This window comes from Eptesicus fuscus, chromosome 1 (assembly GCF_027574615.1).
Source record: "Eptesicus fuscus isolate TK198812 chromosome 1, DD_ASM_mEF_20220401, whole genome shotgun sequence".
Lineage (NCBI taxonomy): Eukaryota > Metazoa > Chordata > Mammalia > Chiroptera > Vespertilionidae > Eptesicus > Eptesicus fuscus.
The window spans coordinates 45,963,662-45,984,739 of record NC_072473.1 but is presented as its reverse complement, the minus strand read 5'-3'; the positions used below and the strand labels follow the sequence as shown (position 1 = coordinate 45,984,739).

At 42.4% G+C, this 21,078-nt stretch overlaps 1 protein-coding gene across 1 annotated transcript in view; it reads left to right on the top strand.

Moving 5' to 3' along the window:
- SLC16A2 (solute carrier family 16 member 2) overlaps positions 1-21,078 on the top strand; it is a 170,966-nt gene that overhangs the window by 66,419 nt on the left and 83,469 nt on the right. The window lies entirely within an intron of this gene.

Below are 21,078 nucleotides of genomic sequence, written 5' to 3'. Positions count from 1 at the left end.
GGGATTTGAGGGATGGGTGAAAAATGTGAAGGGTATAAATTGGTTATTACAGAATAGTCATGGAGATGTAAAGGACAGGATAGGGAATATAGTCAATAATATTACAATAACTATGTATGGTGTGAGATGGGTATTAGATTTTTAAATATCTAATCTCTAGGTTGTACACCTGAATCTAATATATTGTACATCAACTGTCATTTAAAATAAAATTTTATTTTTAAAAATAGAAAAGAAATTAACAGAAGACATATAAAACTGAAGAGATAGTCAATGTTTATGACTAGGAAAGTTACATATAAAACATGTCAATTCTCCCAATTGACTCAAATTTATCGTGACACCAATACTTTAAAAGAGAGAAAACAATTGAAAAAGCCTCCAGTGACAGCCTTTGCCAACTACAAGGGTTACAAAAGCCTAATTGGTATTCTTGCCTTTTACCACATGTCAGGGCTTGCTCCATAAAATGGAAATCTATTTGACTTTGTCAGTCCCCAGCCCAGAATCCACTCATGAATCCCTATTGACTTGGTGAGATTAAATCCAAACTCCTAAGAACACCATTCAAGTCCCCAGGCTACTTTCTCAAACTTATCTTCCACCCAGCACCTACCTAAACCACCCACACATACCTTTTTTATTCACACCATATCATTCGTATTTCAAGACTACAAACCTTTTTTTCATGCTGTTCCATCAGATTGAAATACCTTCCTTTACTTTGTGATTATTTGATTATGCTTGAAGGCCCAACTCAAAGATCACTTTCTGTTCTGTTAACCTCATAGAAGAAAATGAATGCAGGAATATTTAATCCAGAACTGATTCCTATTCTGAGGTCCCTAGAGCTCCTGGGAGTCCATGCGGATAGTATGTGAGTTAAGGTGTTTATGTATTTTTCTTTTCATTGGGGCAAAATGTATATACAGTGAAATGCACAGATTTTATATGTACAATTTGAAAATTTTAGTTTTGCAAATGAAAACATCCATGTGACCACCACCCCAATGAAGGTATTTCCTCCAGATATGTCCCTCATTCCAGAAGTTTCCCTGTACCTCTTTCCAGGCAATCTCCACCCACAATAGGCAACCACCTAATTTCTGATAGACAACTGTCCTGATTTCTATCACTATGGATTCATTTTTCCTGGTTTAGAATTTCTTGTAAATAGAATCATGCAGTATGTATTCCTATTATCTGGCTTCTTTTGCTTCTCCTGTTGTTGTTTTATAACATCATGTTAATAAAAGCCTAATATGCTAAGTGTCTGGTTGTCCAATCGGCCATTCAACCAATCAAAACGTAATATACTAATGATATGCTAAAGCCACTCAACTGCTCGCTATGATGTGCACTGACGACCAGGGAGCAGACGCTCCAACCGGTAGGTTAGCTTGATGCTGGGGTCCGGCCAATTGGGACAGAGAGGAATGGGCTGGACATGCCCTGGAGCCCTCCTGCAGTCCCTCCCCATCTGGCCAACCTCCGTCCCTCCCGGGCCCCAATCATGCACTGGTGGGGTCCCTTGGCCTGGCCTGTGCCCTCTTGCAATCCGGGAACCCTTGGGGGATGTTGGAGAGCTAGTTTCAGCCCAATCCCGCAGGCCAGGCCGAGGGACCCCACTGGTGCATGAATTCGTGCACCAGGCCTCTAGTTTTTTCCATATTATATGATAAAAGGAGTTCTTTCCTTTATATTGTTAAGCATTCCATTGAATGACTATACCACATTTGTTTACTTGTTGACTTCTTGATAGGCATTTGAGCTGCTTTCTGTTTTTGGCTATTATGAATAAAGCTCTTATAAACATTCTTGCACAAAAAGAAAAACATAGCCTTATTTAGACAAAATTCATATGCCATACAATCAACCAATTTAAAGTGTACAATTCAATTTTTTTGTATATTCACAGAATTGTACAAACATTACCACAATTTTAGAACATTGTCACTTCCTAAAAAGAGACTTATAACCTTTAACTATCAGCCCCCCAAATTTCCTATTTCCCCATCCCAACCCTAGGCAAACACTAATCTCCTTTCTATTTATATGTCTTGGCATGTTATAGCTATTTAGTATAAATGGAATTATACTGACATCTTTCACCTAGAATAATGTTTTCAAGGTTCTTCTATGTTATAGCATATATTACTAATTCATTCCCTTTTATTCCTGAATAATATTCCATTGTATAGATATACCACTCTTATTTATCCATTCTTCACTTCATGCATATTTGGGTTGCTTCCACATTTTGGCTATTATAAATAACTAGAGGCCCAGTGAACGAAACTCATGCACGTGGGGGGGGGCGGCGGTGTGTCCCTCAGTCCAGCCAGCACCCTCTCCAATCTGGGAGCCCTCAAGGGATGTCCGACTGCCCGTTTAGGCCCAATCCCGGGGTGATCAGGCCTAAACGGGCAGTCGGACATCCCTCTCACAATCAAGGACTGCTGGCTCCCAAGTGCTCACCTGCCTGCCTTCCTGATTGCCGCTAACTGCTTCTGCCTGCCAGGCTGATCACCCCCTAACCACTCCCCTGACAGCTTGATTGATGCCAAACTGCTCCCCTGTCAACCTTATTGCCCCTAACTGCCCTCCCCTGCAGGCCTGGTCACCCCTAAGTGCCCTCCCCTGCTGGCCTGGTCCCTCCCAACTGCCCTCCCCTGCTGGCCATCTTATGGCAGCCATCTTGTGTCCACATGGGGGCAGGATCTTTGACCACATAGGGGCAGCCATATTGAGTGTTGGAGTGATGGTCAATTTGCATATTACTCTTTTATTAGATAGTATAGAGGCCTGGTACATGGGTGGGGGCTGGCTGGTTTGCCCTGAAGGGTGTCCCAGATCAGGGTGGGGGTTCCCTTGGGGCATGGGGTGGCCTGGGCGAGGGGCCTGTGGTGGTTTGCAGGCCGGCCACACCACCCCCCACGACCCAAGTGGAGGCCCTGGTATCTGGTATTTATTTATCTTCTATAATTGAAACTTTGTAGCCTTGAGCAGAGGCCTGGGCCGGCCAGGGTGTGCAGGAAGCTTGGCTTCCTCCATTGCTGTGGAAACTCAAGCCTCCTATTCACTCCATGGCCGTAGCCATCTTGGTTGGGTTACTTTGCATACTCGTTCCTGATTGGCTGGTGGGTGTGGCTTGTGGGTGTAGCAGAAGTACAGTCAATTTGCATATTACTCTTTTATTAGATAGGATGCTGCCATGAAAATTCATGTCCAAGTTTGTTTTCTTTGTGTGTGTGTGTGTGTGTGTGTGTGTGTGTGTGTGTTTTGTGTTTTTTTTGGAGAAATGTGCTTTCATTTGTTCTGGGTATATATCTAGAAGTAAAACTTTACATTTTAAAGAACTGTCAAAATGTTTTCCAAAGAAATTGAACCATTTTACATCCCCACCAGAAATTCATGAGGATTTCATTTTCTCTTCATCCTCATCAACATTATTTTCTTTTAAAATTATTATTATTACTAGAGGCCTGATGAACAAAATGTATGCACTGAGGGGGGAGTCCCTCAGCCTCGCCTGTGCCCTCTCATAGTCCAGGACCCCTCAGGGGGTGTCTCCCTGGGATCGGGCCTAAGCTGGCAGTCAGACATCCCTCTCACAGTCTGGGACCCCTCGCTCCTTACCGCCCCCCTGCTTGCTGCTCCTTACTGCTCGGCTTGCTGCTCCTTAGCGCTGCTGCAGAGGCAGAAGAGGCTACTGCCACTGCTGCTGTGCTAGCCAGCTGTGAGCCCAGCTTCTGGTTGAGCAGTGCTCCCCATGTGGGAAAGCACTGACCACCAGGGGGCAGATCCTGCATTGAGTGTCTGCCCCCTGGTGGTCAGTGCACATCATAATGATTGGTCATTCTGGTCATTCCACTCTAACAGTAGCTTAGGCTTTTATTATATAGATTATTATTATTATTATTATTATTATTATTATTCTAGTTGGTGTGAAGTGGTATCTCATTTTGATTTTGATTTGCACTTCCCTAATGATGTTGGGCATATTTTCATATACTTATATGACAGTTGCATATCTTCTTTAGAAAAAATGTCTATTTAAATATTTTGCCTAATTTTTAAAACTATATTTTTATAGCAGTTTTAGATTCCTAGAAAAACTGAGCAGAAGGTGCAGAGATTTCTCATATGTCTCCTGACCTCCCCAAACACACAGCTTCCCCTGCTATAAACATTGCACACCAGAGTGATACATTTATTACAATCAATGAGCCTACATTGACACATCATTATCACTCAAAGTCCATGTTTTGGTGTATATTTTATGAAATCTGATGAATGTCAAACTCCCCTATTAGAGTATCATACAGACTAGTTTTGTGGTCCTAAAAATTCTCTGTGCCCTACCTGATCATCTCTCTCTCTCCCTGAATTCCTGGCAATCACTGATCTTTTTGTTGTTTCCACAGTTTTACCTTTCCCAGACTGTCATAGAGCTGGAATTAAAAAGTATGTAGACTTTCCAGATTGGCTTCTTTCACCTAGTAATATGCATTTAAAATTCCTGCATGTCTCTTTTATGTCTCCATAGCTCATTTCTTCTTAGCCCTAAATAATATTCCCTTGTCCCAACGTACCACAGTTTATCCATCCATTCACCTGCCGAAAGACATCTTGGTTAATTCCAAGTTTAGGTGATTATAAATACAGCTGCTATACACAATCATGTCTATAGTTTTGTGTGTACATAGGTTTTTGTTTTAACTCATTGGGTTAAATACTAATGAACACAATTGCTGGATTGTATGATAAGTGTATGCTTAGTTTTGAAGAAACTGCCAAACTGTCTTCCATAGGGGCTGTGCAATCTTGCATTCCTATCAGCAATGAATGAGAGTTCTTGTTACTCCACATCCTCGTCAGCATTTGGTGTTGTCAGTATTTTGGATTTTGGCCATTTGTACAGGGGTGTAATGGTAGCTCGTTGTTTTCATTTGCAATTCCCTAATGACAGAGATTGAGGAACATATTTTTATATGCCCATTTGCCATTTGTTTATCTTCTTTGGTGAGGTGTCTGATACCCATTTTTAACTGGAATTTTTTAAAAATTTCTTTATTGATTAAGTTATTACATATGAGTCCTTATCCCCCCATTATACCCTCCATCCCTCCACTCATACCCTCACCCCCCTGGTGTCTGTGTCCATTGGTAAGGCTTATATGCTTGCATACAAGTCCTTTGGTTGATTTCTCCGCTTACCCCCACCCTCCCCTACCTTCCCTCTCAGGTTTGATGGTCTGATTGATGTTTCTCTGTCTCTAGATCTGTTTTTTATTTCATCAGTTTATGTTGTTCATTATATTCCATAAATGAGTGAGATCATGTGATATTTATCTTTCTCTGATTGGCTTATTTCACTAACTGGGCTTTTCATTTTCTTTTTGATGAGTTTTTTTTTTAATTTTATTTTATTGTTAAAAGTATTACACATAGTAGTACATATATCTTTTTTTTCCCCCATTGACCTTCCCCCAGTCTCCCCTACCCCCTGTCGCGTGCCCTCATCCCACCCCCACCCCAGTGTCTTGTGTCCATAGGTTGTGCTTATATGCATGCATACAAGTCCTTCAGTTGATCTCTTTCCCCCTCTTCCCAACACTCCGCAGCCTTCCCACTGTAATTTGAAAGTCTGTTCGATGCTTTACTGCCTCTGTATCTATCTTTTTGTTCATCAGGTTATAATGTTCTTTATTTTCCATAAATGAGTGAGATCATGTGGTATTTTTCTTTCATTGCCTGGCTTATTTCACTTAGCATACTGCTGTCCATTTCCATTAATGCTGCTGCAAATGGTAAGAATTCCTTCTTTTTTATAGCGGCGTAGTATTTCATTGTGTAGATGTACCATAGTTTCCTGATCCACTCATCAGCTGACGGGCATTTAGGCTGTTTCCAAATCTTAGCTATGGTGAATTGTGCTGCTATGAACATAGGGGTGCATATATCCTTTCTGATTGGTGATTCTGGTTTCTTGGGATATATTTCTAGAAGTGGGATCACTGGGTCAAATGGAAGTTCCATTTTTAGTTTTTTGATGAAACTCCATACTGTTCTCCACAGTGGCTGCATCAGTCTGCATTCCCACCAGCAGTGCACAAGGGGTTCCTTTTTCTCCACATCCCCACCAGCATTTGTCATTTGTTGATTTGTTGATAATAGCCATTCTGACAGGTGTTAGATGGTACCACATAGTCAATTTGATTTGCATCTCTCAGATAATTAGTGACTTTGAGCATGTTTTCATATGTCTCTTGGCCTTCCTTCTGTCTTCTTTTGAAAAGTATCTATTTAGTCCCATTGCCTATTTTTTTATTGGATCATTTATCTTCCTTTTATTAAGTTGTATGAGTTCCCAGTAAATGCTGGAGATTAAACCTTTATCAGTGATAACATTTGCAAATATGTTCTCCCATACAGTGGGCTTCCTTGTTGTTTTGTTGATGGTTTCTTTTGTTGTGCAAAAGCTTTTTATTTTGATGTAGTCCCATTTGTTTATTTTCTCTTTAGTTTCCATTGCCCTAGGAGTGGTAGCTGTGAAGAAATTGTTTAGGGATATGTCTGAGATTTCGCTGCCTGTGGATTCCTCTAGTATTTTTATGGTTTCCTTTCTTAGGTTTAAGTCATTTATCCATTTTGAGTTTATTGTTGTGTATGGTGTAAGTTGGTGGTCTAGTTTCATTTTTTTGCTTGTATCTGTCCAATTTTCCCAACACCATTTATTGAAGAGACTGTCATGACTCCATTGTATGTTCATGCCTCCTTTGTCAAATATTAATTTAGCATAGTGGTTTTGGTTGATATCTGGGTTCTCTATTCTATTCCATTGGTCTATATGTCCGTTCTTGTGCCAGTACCAGGCTGTTTTGGGAACAGTGGCTTTGTAATACAGCTTGAAATCTAGTATTGAGATCCCACCTATTTTGTTCTTCTTTCTCAGGATTGCTGTGGCTATTCAGGGTCTTTTTTTATTCCAGATAAATTTTTGGAGAATTCTTTCTAGGTCTGTGAAATATGCTGTTGGCATTTTAATGAGGAGTGCATTGAATCTATAGATGGCTTTGGTAGTATGGATATTTTAATGATGTTGATTATACCAATCCATGAACATGGTATGTTCTGCCATCTATTTATGTCTTCCTCTATCTCTTTTTTCAGTGTCCTGTAGTTTTCCGCGTATAGGTCTTTTACCTCCTTAGTTAGGTTTATTCCTAGGTATCTTAATTTTTTTGGTGCGATGGTAAATGCGATTGCTTTTTTAGTCTCTCTTTCTGTAAGTTCACTATTGGTGTATAGAAATGCCATAGATTTCTTGGTGTTAATTTTGTATCCTGCTACTTTGACGAATTCATTTATTAAGTCTAATAGTTTTTTAATGGAGTCTTTAGGGTTTCATCATGTAATCTGCGAATAAAGACAGTTTTGCTTCTTCTTTTCTGATTTGGATGCTTTTTATTTCTTCTACTTGTCTAATCGCAATGGCGAACATGAGTGGTGAGAGTGTGCATTCCTGCCTTGTTCCTGTTCTTTGGGGAAATGGTTTTAGTTTTTGCCCGTTGAGTATGATGTTGGCTGTGGGTTTGTCATATATGGCTTTTATTGTGTTGAGGTATGATCCTTCTATTCTCACCTTGCTGAGAGTTTTTATCAAAAATGTGTGTTGGATTTTGTCAAATGCTTATTCTGCATCAATTGATATGACTATGTGGTTTTTATCTCTCAATTTGTTTATGTGATGTATCACGTTTATTGAGTTGTGGATATTGTACCATCCTTGCATCCCTAGGATAAATCCTACTTGGTCATGTTGTATGATTTTTTTGATGTACTGCTGGATCCGATTTGCTAGAATTTTGTTGAGGATTTTGGCATCTATGTTCATGGCCTGTAATTCTTTTTCATTGCGTTGTCTTTATCTGGTTTTGGTATTAGGGTGATGCTGGCTTCATAAATGGAGCTTGGAAGTGTTTCTTCCTCTTGAATTTTATGGAATAGTATGAGGAGAATAGGTTTTAGTTCTTCCTTGAATGTTGTTAAAACTCCCCTGTGAAGCCTTCTGGCCTCGGGCTTTTGTTTCCTGGAAGCATTTGGTGAGTGCTTCAATTTCTTCCATAGTTATTGGCCTATTGAGATGTTTAGATTCTTCCTGATTGAGTTTTGGAAGGTTGTATTTTTCTAGGAATATGTCCATTTCCTCCAGGTTGTCCAGTTTGTTGGAATAGAGTTGTTCATAGTATTTTTTAACAATCCTTTGTATTTCTGTGAGGTCTGTTGTTATTTTTCCTCTTTCATTTCTGATTTTGTTTATTTGTGTCCTCTCTCTTTGCTTCTTGGTGAGTCTGGCTAGAGGGTCATCAATCTTGTTTATTCTTTCAAAGAACCAGCTCTTGGATTTCTTCATGTTTTGTATTGTTTTTTTTGTTGTTGTTGTTGTTGTTCTCGATGTTGTTTATCTCCGCTCTGATCTTTATTATTTCCTTCCTTCTGCTTACACTGGGATTCTCTTGTTGCTCTCTTTCTACCTTTTTGAGTTGTAGGGTTAGGTAATTTATTACCATTGTTTCTTGTTTTTGTTTTTTCTTTTGCAGTAAGCTTGTATAGCTATGAACTTTCCTCTCAAGACTGCTTTCACTGTGTCCCATAGATTTTGGATTGTTGTGTTTTCATTGTCGTTTGTTGCCATGATGTTTTCTTATTTTTTCTTTGATCTCTCTGGTAACCCAGTCATTGTTTAATAGCATGCTATTTAGCCTCCAGGTGTTTGTTCTTTTGTGTGTCTGTTTTTTTTCTAGTTCTCAGCCCTCACTTTGTTTCTTTATTTATTTTATTTTATTTATTTATTTATTTATTTTTTATTTCTTTATTGATTAAGGTGTCACATATTTGTCCTCATCCCCCCATTCCCATCCCCCACCCCACCCCCCTGTTGTCCTTAACCATTGGTTAGGCTTGTATGCATGCACACAGTCCTTTGGTTGATCTCTCCCCCCTACCCCCACCCTCCCCTCCCCTCCCTCTGAGGCCCGACAGTCGGATCAATGCCTCCTTGTTTCTGGGTCTGTTCTTATTCATCAGTCTATGTTGTTCATCATTTCCCCTAGATGAGTGAGATTATGTGTTACTAGAAATATACTTATAAGAACCAAATGTGAGATGAGCAATAATAGTTATGCTGACAGGCAAATGAATCAGTCTGTAGTAAGTTTCTTTCTGGACCAACAGTTCTTTTGAGACCCAATTTCAATGTCCACCAGTTCCTTATGTGTACATGTCGGCACTGACTTTTAAGCTCTGGATGGTGGACAAATGGTGGTAATGCAGGTCCGACTCTCTCTGGTTTGGTCTTGCCCGGACACAGGGGCGCAGCTTCACCTGGACTCAGGGGCGTGCGGTCTCACCTGGACCTGGGACCCAGCATCACCCGGGCCCCGGGGCACGTGGCCTCACCCGGACCCAGGTGCGCGCAGCCTCACCCGGTCCCGGGATCCAGCATCACCCGGAGCCAGGGGCGTGTGGCCTCACCCAGACCCAGGGGCACGTGGCCTCTCCTGGACCCAGGGGCGCGGCCTCACCCAGACCCGGGACACAGCCTCACCCAGATCCACGGGCGCACGGCCTCACCCGGACCCAGGATCCAGCTTCACCCGGACCCAGGGGTGCGCGGCCTTGCGCGGACCCGGGACCCAGCCTCACCCAGGTCCAGGGGCGCACGGCCTCACCCAGACCCGGGATCCAGCTTCACCCGGACCCAGGGGCGCGCGGCCTCACCCGGCCCCGGGACCCAGCAGGGCTTCGTCATCTTGATCCCAATTCCTGTCGGTCAATTCCCTCTCAGCAATTCCTTCGGCCATTTTCTCAAATCTCTGGGGTAGCTGCCGTGGAACTCGCTGGGCGGCGGGCTCGGCAAAGCTCCGGTGCGCCCATTGCATGGTGGCGGGCTGGTCCAAGGTCGCTGCGGCGGCACTCGGGCCTGCAGCGGCGACCAGTCGCTGGGTGAGCGCACCCGGATCCAGGACCCAGCGGGGCCCCGTCTTCCCAATCCCAACTCCCATCGGTCAATTCCTTCTCAGCAATTTCCCCGGCCATTGCTCTGGATGGTGTCCGCTCTGCCCTCCAGCTGTAGTTTCAAAATTGTTGTGATAGGCAACAATCAGGTATCCACCCCACGCCACCATCTTGGTCCTCCAGAAGACTCCCAAGCAACCCTATAAATGTGGCTCTGAACACTGTCTCTTCCATTAGTTTACTTTCCTTCATCCCTTCTATTCGTGACCTGCTTTGGTGTCTCCACCTTTTGGCTGCCTCCCTATGTTGATGGAGTGGCTTTGTGTGGTCAGTGACCTGTAGGGGCCGGTAGCTCAGCTTCCCCAATCTCCCTAGGTGGTCACTCGTGGTACCCCTCTTTGTGGGCTGAGTGCAAAGTCTTGGTGTTGTTAAGCCTTGACTGCTGTTGGTACACTGGGAGGATTTGACCTCCAGTCCAATTGGCTGTGAGGATCAGCTGTGTCTACACTGGGAGACCGCCTTATTCAACTAGACTTGCAAAATTGTAAAAGCCTCTGTGCTCAGCTTGGATGGGGCGGAGTTTCAGGGTGGAGCCTACAGCCTTGGCTTCCCGTCAGCCCCGCCCTATGAGGTTCCTGGGTCTCAGTGTCCCTCTGTACTCCTGGAAAACACCTCTGAGAGAAAAGCGCCCTGGAGCTTCGCCCACCGCCAAACAGTCTAGTCTCTCCCCCAATGAATCTGGAATCCCAGATTCTTGCCCGGAACTGGGTTTCAGTGTAGTCGGAACTGGGGCTCAGCGCAGTCTGGCGTCTTTGTCTCCTTTCTTCCAGGGCAATTCAGTGGCACAGTCAACAGACCATCCTCTGCGCGCATTCCCGTGCACGCCTCCGGTGCTCTGCCTTTCGCTGCTCCCCTGGGTCTCCGCCTCACAGCCCAGGTTGCCCCAGCATGAGCTTAGCTTCTCAGGGTCTCGCCCAAAACCGGGGCCCAGTGCAGCTGGAACTGTGGTTCAGCACGGTCCAAAGATTTTGTCTCCTTCCCGCTAGGGCAATTCAGCAGTATAGGCAACAGTCCGTCCTCTGCACGCATTCCCATGCGCACCTCTGGAGCTCTGCCTTTCACCGCTCCTCTGTGCCTCCGCCCCACAGCCCAGATTCCCCCAGCATGCGCCTGGCTTCCCAGGGTCTTGCCTGGAACTGGGGTTCAGTGCAGTCGGAGCTGGGGTTCAATGCAATCTGGAGCTTTTATCTCCTTCCCGCTAGAGAACACCGGCCAGGCCGTCAGCCGCCCCGTCCTCTGCGGCTCTGTCCTCCCCGCACGCGCGCATGCTCGTGTCTCCGCCCGTGTCTCCATACCTCATGCTCCTACAGCTCCTCTGATTTTCCCTGTGGTTTTCACTTTCCTTCTAGTTGTGGGCATTTCAGTCAGCCAGCTTTCCTGTGGTTCTGGATGATGTCCGTTCTGGCTTTTAGTAGTATTTTCGAAATTGTTGTGCCAGGCTGCAGGTTAGGTGTTCAACCTATGCCGCCATCTTGGTTTTTCTCCCAGGTGTTTGTTTTTTATTGATTTTATTGTAGTTGATTTCCAGTTTTATGCCATTATAATCTGAGAAGGTGTTTGATATGATTTCTATCTTCTTGAATTTGAAGAGACTTTGCCTGTGACTCAATATATGGTCTATTTTTTAAAATGACCCATGTGCACTTGAGAAGAATGTATAGTCTGTGGCTTTGGGGTGAAATATTCTGAAGATGTTAATTAATAACATCTGATCTACTGTGTCATTTAGGATTGATATTTCTTTGCTGATTTTTTGTTTAGATGATTTTTCCAGTGGTGTTAGTGGGGTAGTAACGTCCCCTACTATGACTGTATTGCTTTCAATCTCTCCCTTAATATACTCCAGAAGTTATTTTATGTATTTGGGTGCTCCTGTGTTGTGTGCGTATATGTTTACCAGAGTTATACCTTCTTGTTGAATTGCTCCCTTTAGTATTATGAAGTGGCCTTCCTTATCTCTTGTTATGACCTTCACTTTGAGATCTAATTTGTCAGATATAAGTATTGCTACCCCAGCTTTTTTTCATTTCCATTCGTCTGAAATACCTTTTTCCATTCTTTCACCATTAGTCTGTGTGAGACCTTTTTTCTGAGGTGGGTTTCCTGTAGACAGAAGATATATAGGTCATGTTTTCTTATGCACTTTGCTACCCTATGTCTTTTGATTGGGGCATTTAATCCTTTTACATTTAAAGTTATTCTTGATAGGTGCTTGTTTGTTGCCATTTTTATTCTTTACCCCTGTGTTCCTTCTTTGCTTCTTATTTCTTCTTTTTACAGCAGACCCTTTAGCATTTCTTGCATTGCTGGTTTGGTGGTAATAAACTCCCTTAGTCCTTTTTTTCTGTGAAGCTCCTGATTTCACCCTCAGTTTTGATTGATAACCTTGCTGGGTACAGTATTCTTGGATTCACTCCCTTCCTTTGCATGACTTTGTATATTTCATTCCATTCCCTTCTTGCCTGAGATGTTTCTGTTGAGAAATCAGTCACTAGTCTGATGGGGGATCCTTTGTAGGTAACTTTCTGTCTCTCTCTGGCTGCTTTTAAGATTCTTACTTTGTCATTGGTGTTTGCCAATTCAATTATAATGTGCTTTGGCATTGGTCTTTTGAGGTTCATTTTGTTTGGGACTCTGTGAGCTTCTTGGATTTGTGTGAGTTTTTTCTTCCCTATATCAGGGAAGTTTTCTGTCATTATTTCTTCAAACAGGTTTTCTATTCCTTGCTCAGTTTCCTCTCCTTCTGGCACCCCTATTATGAGGATGTTCTTTCATTTCGTGTTGTCCCAAATTTCCCTTAGGCTCTCCTCTTTTTTTTTAAGCTTTTCTTCTAGATGGTGCTCTGCTTGGGTATTTTTTCCTACCTTGTCTTCTAGCTCACTGATGCATTCCTCTGCTTCTTCTAGTCTACTGTTGATGCTTTCTATTGAGTGCTTTAATGCAGTGATGACATTTTTCATTTCTTCTTTGTTCTTCTTCATTTCCTCTTGGTTTTTACACATATTGTTCAATTTGTCTTCCAACCTTTTCAGCGACCTTATGACCATTTCTCTGAATTTTTTCTCTGACATATTGCTTGCCTCCATTTCATTTACATCATTTTTTGGCGATGCCTCCTTTTCTTTTGTATGCGGGCTGTTTCTTTGTCTCCCCATGATCTCTCCTCTCAACGTGTCTGGTTATGTAGCTCTCTCCTGCATTGACTTAAAGGCACAAAATACAACACAGCAAGGCACAATGCACAAGGCACTGAACACAGATGTATTCACGATATTAATAACCCCAAATATAGGTGAGCACCAGAGAAAAGAGAATTAGGGGATTAAAAAAAGAGTGCAAAAATGATATTGAGAAAAGGAAAAAAGTAAGAGAGGAAAGAAATAGAATAAAAAAGAAGAGGGGAAAGAACTATTTATATGGGGAGAAAACTCCAATAGAACTACAACTAATCCAAAGAAATTCAAACAACTAACACCCAGATATGAATGCAAACTACAAACAACAACTAATACCAAGCAAGGAGAGTAAAAACAGAAGCAAAAAAAGAGAAACAATTACACAAACAAACAAATAAAACAAAACCAATCTAATCAACTATCAAACTATCAACAACAAAATGACAGAGAGAAAGAAGGGAAAACAAAACAAAATAAAACAAAAAAACATAAATAAAAAACAACAAAAAAGGGAAGAGAGAAAAAAATTTGGATAGTGAAGAGAAGGGAGAATTAGTATGGAGTTGGAGCAGGGGATAGGAAATTAAATATATAAGTAGGATGAAATTTTAACAGGGGGTAAAAAGAAGAAATAGGGAAAATCTAAAACAGAAATAGGGTAAGAGAAACAGGACAACAAAAGGGGAAAATTGAGGAAGAGAGTGTTGGCATAAAGGTAAAGTTGAAATAGAATAAAATGATGCTAAAGGAAAAATAAAAATAGAATGTAGAACACTAATCCCAAAATAAAATAAAGAGAAAATAAAATGAAACTTTAAAAAAGGTAAAATAATAGTAGTTATACTGATTAAAAATAAAAATATAATAATTAAAAAGGTAAAATCAAGTGAGAAAAAAAGAAAAATAATTTAGTTTTTTAAGTAAAAGACAAAAAATAAAAATGTGCAGTAGTGAAGATCATTCACTTCCTCTACTGTTCTGTTTGGCACGCCTGCTTCCTGTCTGGTAGTCAGGACAGTATTGAAGTTCCCTGAGTTCCACAGCTTCTCTATGTTGTAAGCCACAATCTTGTTTTCAAGAAGGCAGTATTTCTTTGTTACTCAGCCTGCCTGTGGTTGTATTTACAAAAGAGTCAGTTTGTGATTAAACCCCACAGTGGCAGTGTTTCTGTATTGACATCCAGGGGTATGAGTCCTCTCTACCCAGTATTTAGACTTTGTTTTCTCTGCTGCACTTAATACTGGTTTGGGGGTATGGACTGCCCCAGAGCTGGTTTTCTGATCGTTTCTCCCTGCTCTGATCCCCAGATTCCACAAAGACAACTTTCCCCTGCAGTCTCTGAGAATGTTTTTAATTGGGTGATCCTATGTACTGGACTTAGTAATAAAAAGCAAGGATTTAAAAAGAAAAAAGAGCCAGAGTAAGTGAGTGAACTCACAGCCTTTCACCCCGGCACTGTGTGCGACTCTGCTCAAGTCTCTGTGCACATCTTTTTCCCCTGGCACAGCGCAGCCAGTTTACTGGTAAAGCTTCAGGTTGCCTTTTTGTGCCCAGCCCAGCTATGGGTTAATTTTTAGAGTTCCCTTCTGCCAGCAGCCCTGTGGACCGCCTTCCACATTCGTGGACTACACTGGCCCCAATGTTCATGGATTTTGTGAAGCGCAGACTTCCTCTAAGCCTCTAGAACCCACTGCTTGCATTTCTCCCTTCAGCCTGGACTGCAGACCTCACCTTTCTCTGGGTGAAATCTGACATTTAAATCTGAAAGTATAGAGCTCATCTGAGTCTGCATATTTGCACTGCTTGAGACCTGGTGTTTGCGGGTTCGCAGCTGGTCCTTGGGTATTGTGGTTGTAGGATCCCGGGAGGTATCCGATTCTTCCCAATTGAAGGTAAAGCGAGGCTTCTGATCACAGCCACTCTCCCCTTCAAGCTGGTCTGGCCTCTGAGGCAGAGCCAGTCACTCTGGGAGAGATTTCAGCAGTGGTGGAGGCTGCCTGGTCAGGGGAGTCCGGTCCGGCAGTCCCCAACAGTCACTTGGAATATAGCTGTCCCTCACTCACATATAGACACTCCCCTTACGTCCACACACTCCTTTCATTCTCTCACTCACACACTATCTTGCAGTCTGCCTTCCCCTCGGCAGCCATCTTCAATCTCCCCTGATTTCTAGTTTCTTAATGAATTTGCAATTAAACCTTGTCCAGATATGTCTTTAGGGGTGAGAAGATCATGAAGTGGATGAATGTCCTCCATTCATTTTGGTAGAAGTCAGCCATTAATCTTATCAGTTTTTCTTATACATGATGAGTCATTTTTCTCTTGCTGCTTTCATGATTTCCCTTTGTTTTTGGCTTTCCACATTTTGACTGTGGTGTGCCTGGGGTGTATCTTTTTGTGTTTATCTTACTTGTTATTTGTAGAGCTTCTTAGATATATAAATTCGTGTTTTAACCAAATTTGAGGAATTTTATTATTTTTTCTCTCTCACTCTTCTCTGTAATTTCATTGCATGTGTATTGGTGTGCTTAATAGTGTTCCACATTTCTCTGAGGCTCTCTTAATTTTTCATCATTCTATATTCTCAATGTTTTTCAATTTGCATAATTTGTATTGATCTGTCTTTCAGTATGCTGATTTTTTTCTTCTGCCACCTCAAATCTACTCTTGAGCTCCTCTATTGAATTTTCATTTCACGTATTATACATTTCAACTTCAGTATTTTCATGTGATTCTTTTTTAAAAAATGTATAACTTTATTGATATCCTCTATGTGGTGATAAATTGTCTTCATGTATTCTTTTAATTCTTTGAACATGACTTCCTTTATTATTTTTTAATTAATTTCTTTTTATTCTTGACACTATTAGATGTCTCCAAATCCTCCCTTTATTCTTTTAATTCTTTGAACATATTTGTAATAGCTGCTTTGTCTTTAAGTACAACATCTGGCTCACTCAAAAGTTTCTATTGCCTGCTTTTTTCTCTTTATGGGTAACACTTTTCTATTCTTTGCATATTTCATAATTTTTTCTGAAAACTGGAAATTTCAGGTAATATAGTATAGCACCTCCAGATATTGTTACTGACTTCTGGACTAGTTTAGGGAAGTTTATTCAGTCTCTATGTTGTACCTCAGAAGTCACAGCCTTGGGCATGTACACATTATCACTACCACGCATGATAAATGTAGTTTTAGCAGGCCCTCTGTTTCATTCAGTGAAATGTCCATTTAGCTTCTGGCTGATCTATCTCTAGTAGTATAAAACCCAGCTATTAGTCTCCACTTATTGTTTTTTAATTCCACTGTTGTTTTTTCTTAACAATGCCCATGGACATAAATTACAACACAACCCAATCCAATTAAAGTTGCACTACTTTGCAGGGGCAGGTTGTTTTCAGTTATTGAGGTTTGCTGAGACCCTAGAATAGTTCTTAGTTCTTTACTTGGCTTTCTATGTTAATCTTGTAGCTTGTCTAGTACCCTATAGTTGCTACTAGAACCATATATCTCCCAGTCCCCTCTTAATTGCCACCACCAAGAGCTTCATTGTTTCCGACAATATCCTTAGGCAAGAACTTCTTCACTCCATTTTCCTAATAAAGTTAGTCCCTTTAGGGAATTCTCTGTGGAACTCTCCTTGCTTAAAAGCTCATCTTTCTACTGGGCAGAACTTCTTCACTGCATTTGAGCTGGAGGTGGGGAGGGCAGCTCATTTCTTCCAGAAAACACTGCTCTATGAGCAGGGTGCTAAGTAAAGCTATTACCTACTGCTTTTCCTGGAACCTCCATTCTATGAGTCAGCTGGGACAGAGGTTATCAAAGACACAATATTCTTGTCCTGCCATGCCTGAAGTAGAGCTTCTACCATGTCAGTAGGAGTTGGGTGGTACAAAGGCTCCCCAGTCCTTTTGGCCTTGCCTGTCTGGAATAAAGCTTCTGAAACACAGAACTGGAGGGGAGGGGTAAAATATTCTAGAATCCTGTCTTTCCAGGGATCAAACTGTAGCCTAGTATTAGGTAGTAGAGGGAGACAGATGCCCCTTTTATTGGCCACACACACAGGTTAGAGCTTTAACACACTGGGGAGGGAGGACATGAATGAGAGAAAGTCTTGGCTCAAATGCTATAGAGTTGCAATTATTACCAAACTTATGAGAATGTCTTGATTAAATGTTCCTCCATATGCAGTATGACATTAGGACAAGTTTTAAACAAATTTAAATAATATCACTAATTATCGTAGTTTCACGAGAGAATGAATCTATAGGATTCATCACATCTCCATTCTCCTCTCTATTAGGTTTGTAAACACCGCCCCCCCCCCCCACATACATACACATACTAGTCTTTTTTTCCCCATGTGAAACAAGACTATGCCCGGGGCCAGGAGGACCCCTCTTGAGCCAGGCAGAGAGAGAAGTCTGAACTCTGGGGCATGAATTGTGACCTGGACAATCTTTGTAAATTGTCCTCTTACTGGTTTGCCCCTTTGGGAGGCTAAATACCAGACTGGAGGGAGGGAGTAATCAGAGGGCACCAAGTCATGTTGAGGCCCCCACACAATCTGTCACCTGAGAGGTGACAAGAGGTGGAAGGTGGGTCTCACAGAAGAGAGAGGTTACAGGTACCTACAGCAAGACAGATTTTGACCTCTACAAAAAGGAGCCACAGGAAGGCTGACTTGGGCAGCATGGGAAAAAGCAGTTTCTAAGGGTGAGGTACAGAAAGGGCTATCACAGGAAGATGTGAGCTCCCTGTCATCCTGAGGTTATTATTCAAGCAGAGAGCAGTGGGCCACTTTTCAAGGGGCCCATCATTCAGCAATAAGTTAGGCTCAGGGCACTTGCAGGCTCATAGACCCTAAAATGCCCTGATACTCCCATATTTGTCTGCCCTGGTCAGATGGCTCAGAAATACCCACAGGGACTACAGGCCTTTCCTGAGGTTTCATAAAAGGAGCAGCATTAGCATTCATTAGTGCTCTAACTGACATCTTAATTGCTAGTCTCACTCCTGGTCTTTGGGTTTTTATAATGAATAACTGGTATATATCCCCTCCACTACCACCGCCCTCCCACCTCTCCCTATGGATCAGTTCTCAGCTGTGCCTCTGCTTCCCTTCACCCACTACCCACATCCCCCAACAAGGCTTGGAGGCAAGAAAGATCTGCCCCAGGGTATCTGCTTTGCGCCTTCTCCCCCACCCACTTCCAATGAGCTCAGGAAATCAGATTTAATCCACCAGACTCCTGTTGCTTAGCAATGGAAGAGCCTGCTCCTAGCAACCAGGAACCATAAAGATGCTGCTGAAAGAGGGGGCTGTCTGGGTCTTGATCTTGCTTAGCTCCTGACTGCTGGCCTCCCTGACATTTTTCTCATTGGATAGACAGCCTTCCATTGTCAGATGCCATGTCTGAAAAGGATGATTTTTGAGATAGCTGCTTGACCTCACTCCCTGTCATGCCAGCCTGGAGCCCCTTGGAATCCTGTTTCCTAGGCCAACAGGAGAGAGTTCATGATCACAGCCGGCTGGCTCTAGTAGTGCCCTCACCAAAGAGAGATAGAGACCACTGGCTATGTTGGTACCTTCAGTCTTGCCTGGTGAATGGGATTGGGAAGTGGCTGCATTTTAATATCAGCCCATCTGGGCCTGAAAGGAGGCAAGGGGCCAAATGTGATAACTCCCATTTTCTAAGATCAGGAAACTGAGAGTCAGAGATGGCCCACACAGTCTTTCAGTGATGGTTAGGTCTGAACCAATGCCAGAACACAGGGCTTCCCAACAGAGTCATCCATAAGACTTCCAAGCCACTGTGCAACACCAAATGCTCCTGCTTCCCTTCCCCAAAGGTCAGCGAGGATAGGTTTCTCTACCTAAAGAAGAAGCCCCCTGCCCTCCTATCTTTTGGGATGGTCCCAGCTCAGGGTGATCAGCAGTGCAGTATTTTATTTGATGAGCTGCTTTCCTAGACTTTTTTTAAAAACTTAATCTGAGTTCATGAGTGTCTCCCAGGAAAGGCCTGTCTGGAACTCGGGCTCTGTGAATGGGTGCTAACAGGTATCTTACTTAATCACAGGTCTAACTTGTCTTCACAAGATGCGCACATGCATGCATTCCCCTAATCCTTCTGTGTGTCCTCAAGCTCTGACAATGTGGCTGGCCCCAGGAATAAACCATACAAAGTGGGGACTGTGGGAAACTGGCATCCAACAAGGGACCCGCACCCCTCATGTCTCCTCCTGAGCCGGACCCCAAAACAAGGAAAGCCTTCTCATGGGCAACTTCTTTCTACCTGTCCCCCTCCTTGCTTCTCTCCCTGTGCTTCTCCCTTTCTGCTCCGCAAGAAAAAGGCTTCTAGTTCCTGCCTTCCATTGCCTGGCAACCAAACAGGTTGTCATGGGCTGAGAGGAGTAGCACAGATGCTGCCTAATGAGGGGGTTGAAATGATGGGGGTTAAAATCTCTGTCTCCAGCTCTAAGTCACTGCCAGCAATGTCGCTGGTGTTCACAAAGCACTCACTTTCTTAAATGTAAGACTTTTTTTCTCTTTAATGAAAAGCCTTCCAAAGTTGAATACGTAAGCCACATCTGGGTAAACACCTCCTTGATCCACCTTTTTCCATTTCATATTGAGAATGTTTTGTTATGGAAAATGTCAAGCTTATACACAAGTAGAATAGCATAACTAGTCCTCTTGTGCACATCACCCAGCATCAACAACTATCACGTCCTGGCCAGATAGTACAGCATTGTATCTGTATGTATTCAGTAGATAGCTTTGAAACATAAGAGTTCTCTTTTTTTAACATAACTACAGTGTTATCATAATGCCTAAAGTAATTAACAATAATTCCATAATATCATAAAATACCCCCTCAGTGCCTCCTTAATGTCATCAAGGGTTTCCCCCCTCCCCCAGTGCATTTGAATCTAAGTACAATCTACACATAAATATACAGATTCCCCTTTCTGAACAGTATAGAGAAGGAAAAAGTTTGCTCTACTCTCTTAATATCAGTAACTGAGGTGTGTATATTAAACTGATAAAAGACAGATTAACAGGATGAAAAACAGAATTTATTTACATGTCCATCCTCCATATACACAGGAGAATTACTCAATGATGTTAACTCAAAGTGGTGGGTGGAATTTGGGGTACATATACCACCTTAATTCATGAAAAGGGGGAGAAAGGCACTTGTGTGAAAAATAAATGACTTTTTGGAAGATGCATGGATTTTCAGGAGAACAAACACTTGATAAGAAAGTGTGTGATAATGTTTGTGTATGTAAGTGTGAGTGGTCTTTCTGTGTCCTTCAGGGCCATAAAATTCCCCCCTGCAGAAGGGATTTGGGGTAAATTTCACCCACAGTCTACTTTCTGGGAGTAGATCTGCCCTGAGAAGGAATTTGTGGCAACCCTATTTCCCAGTAATTGCTGCTTTTAGTCAGATAAGGGAAACTCAGAGAAGGCTTTCCTCCCTGCTGTTATCTGCTGAATCTCAAACGTCTTCAGCTTAAAATAATATTTATACAAACTCTGGGGTTCCAAGTAGGTCCCTCCAGTATACTGAAATAGCAAGGAACTGAAATTATCCTGAAAAATTATTGGCCCCAGGCTCTTCCTGAGACCTGTAAGCTCCACCTTGAACTATGTGCAGCACCATTAGTTCCCAAATTTTGAGATGAGGAGGCTGAGATTCAAAGCTGTGAAATGAAGAGCTCAAGATCACTTAACCACTGAGGCACTGTCCTAGGTCAGTAACTCATGTCAGGAGTCCATACTCCTAATGTGTGTCCTGACAACCACACTCT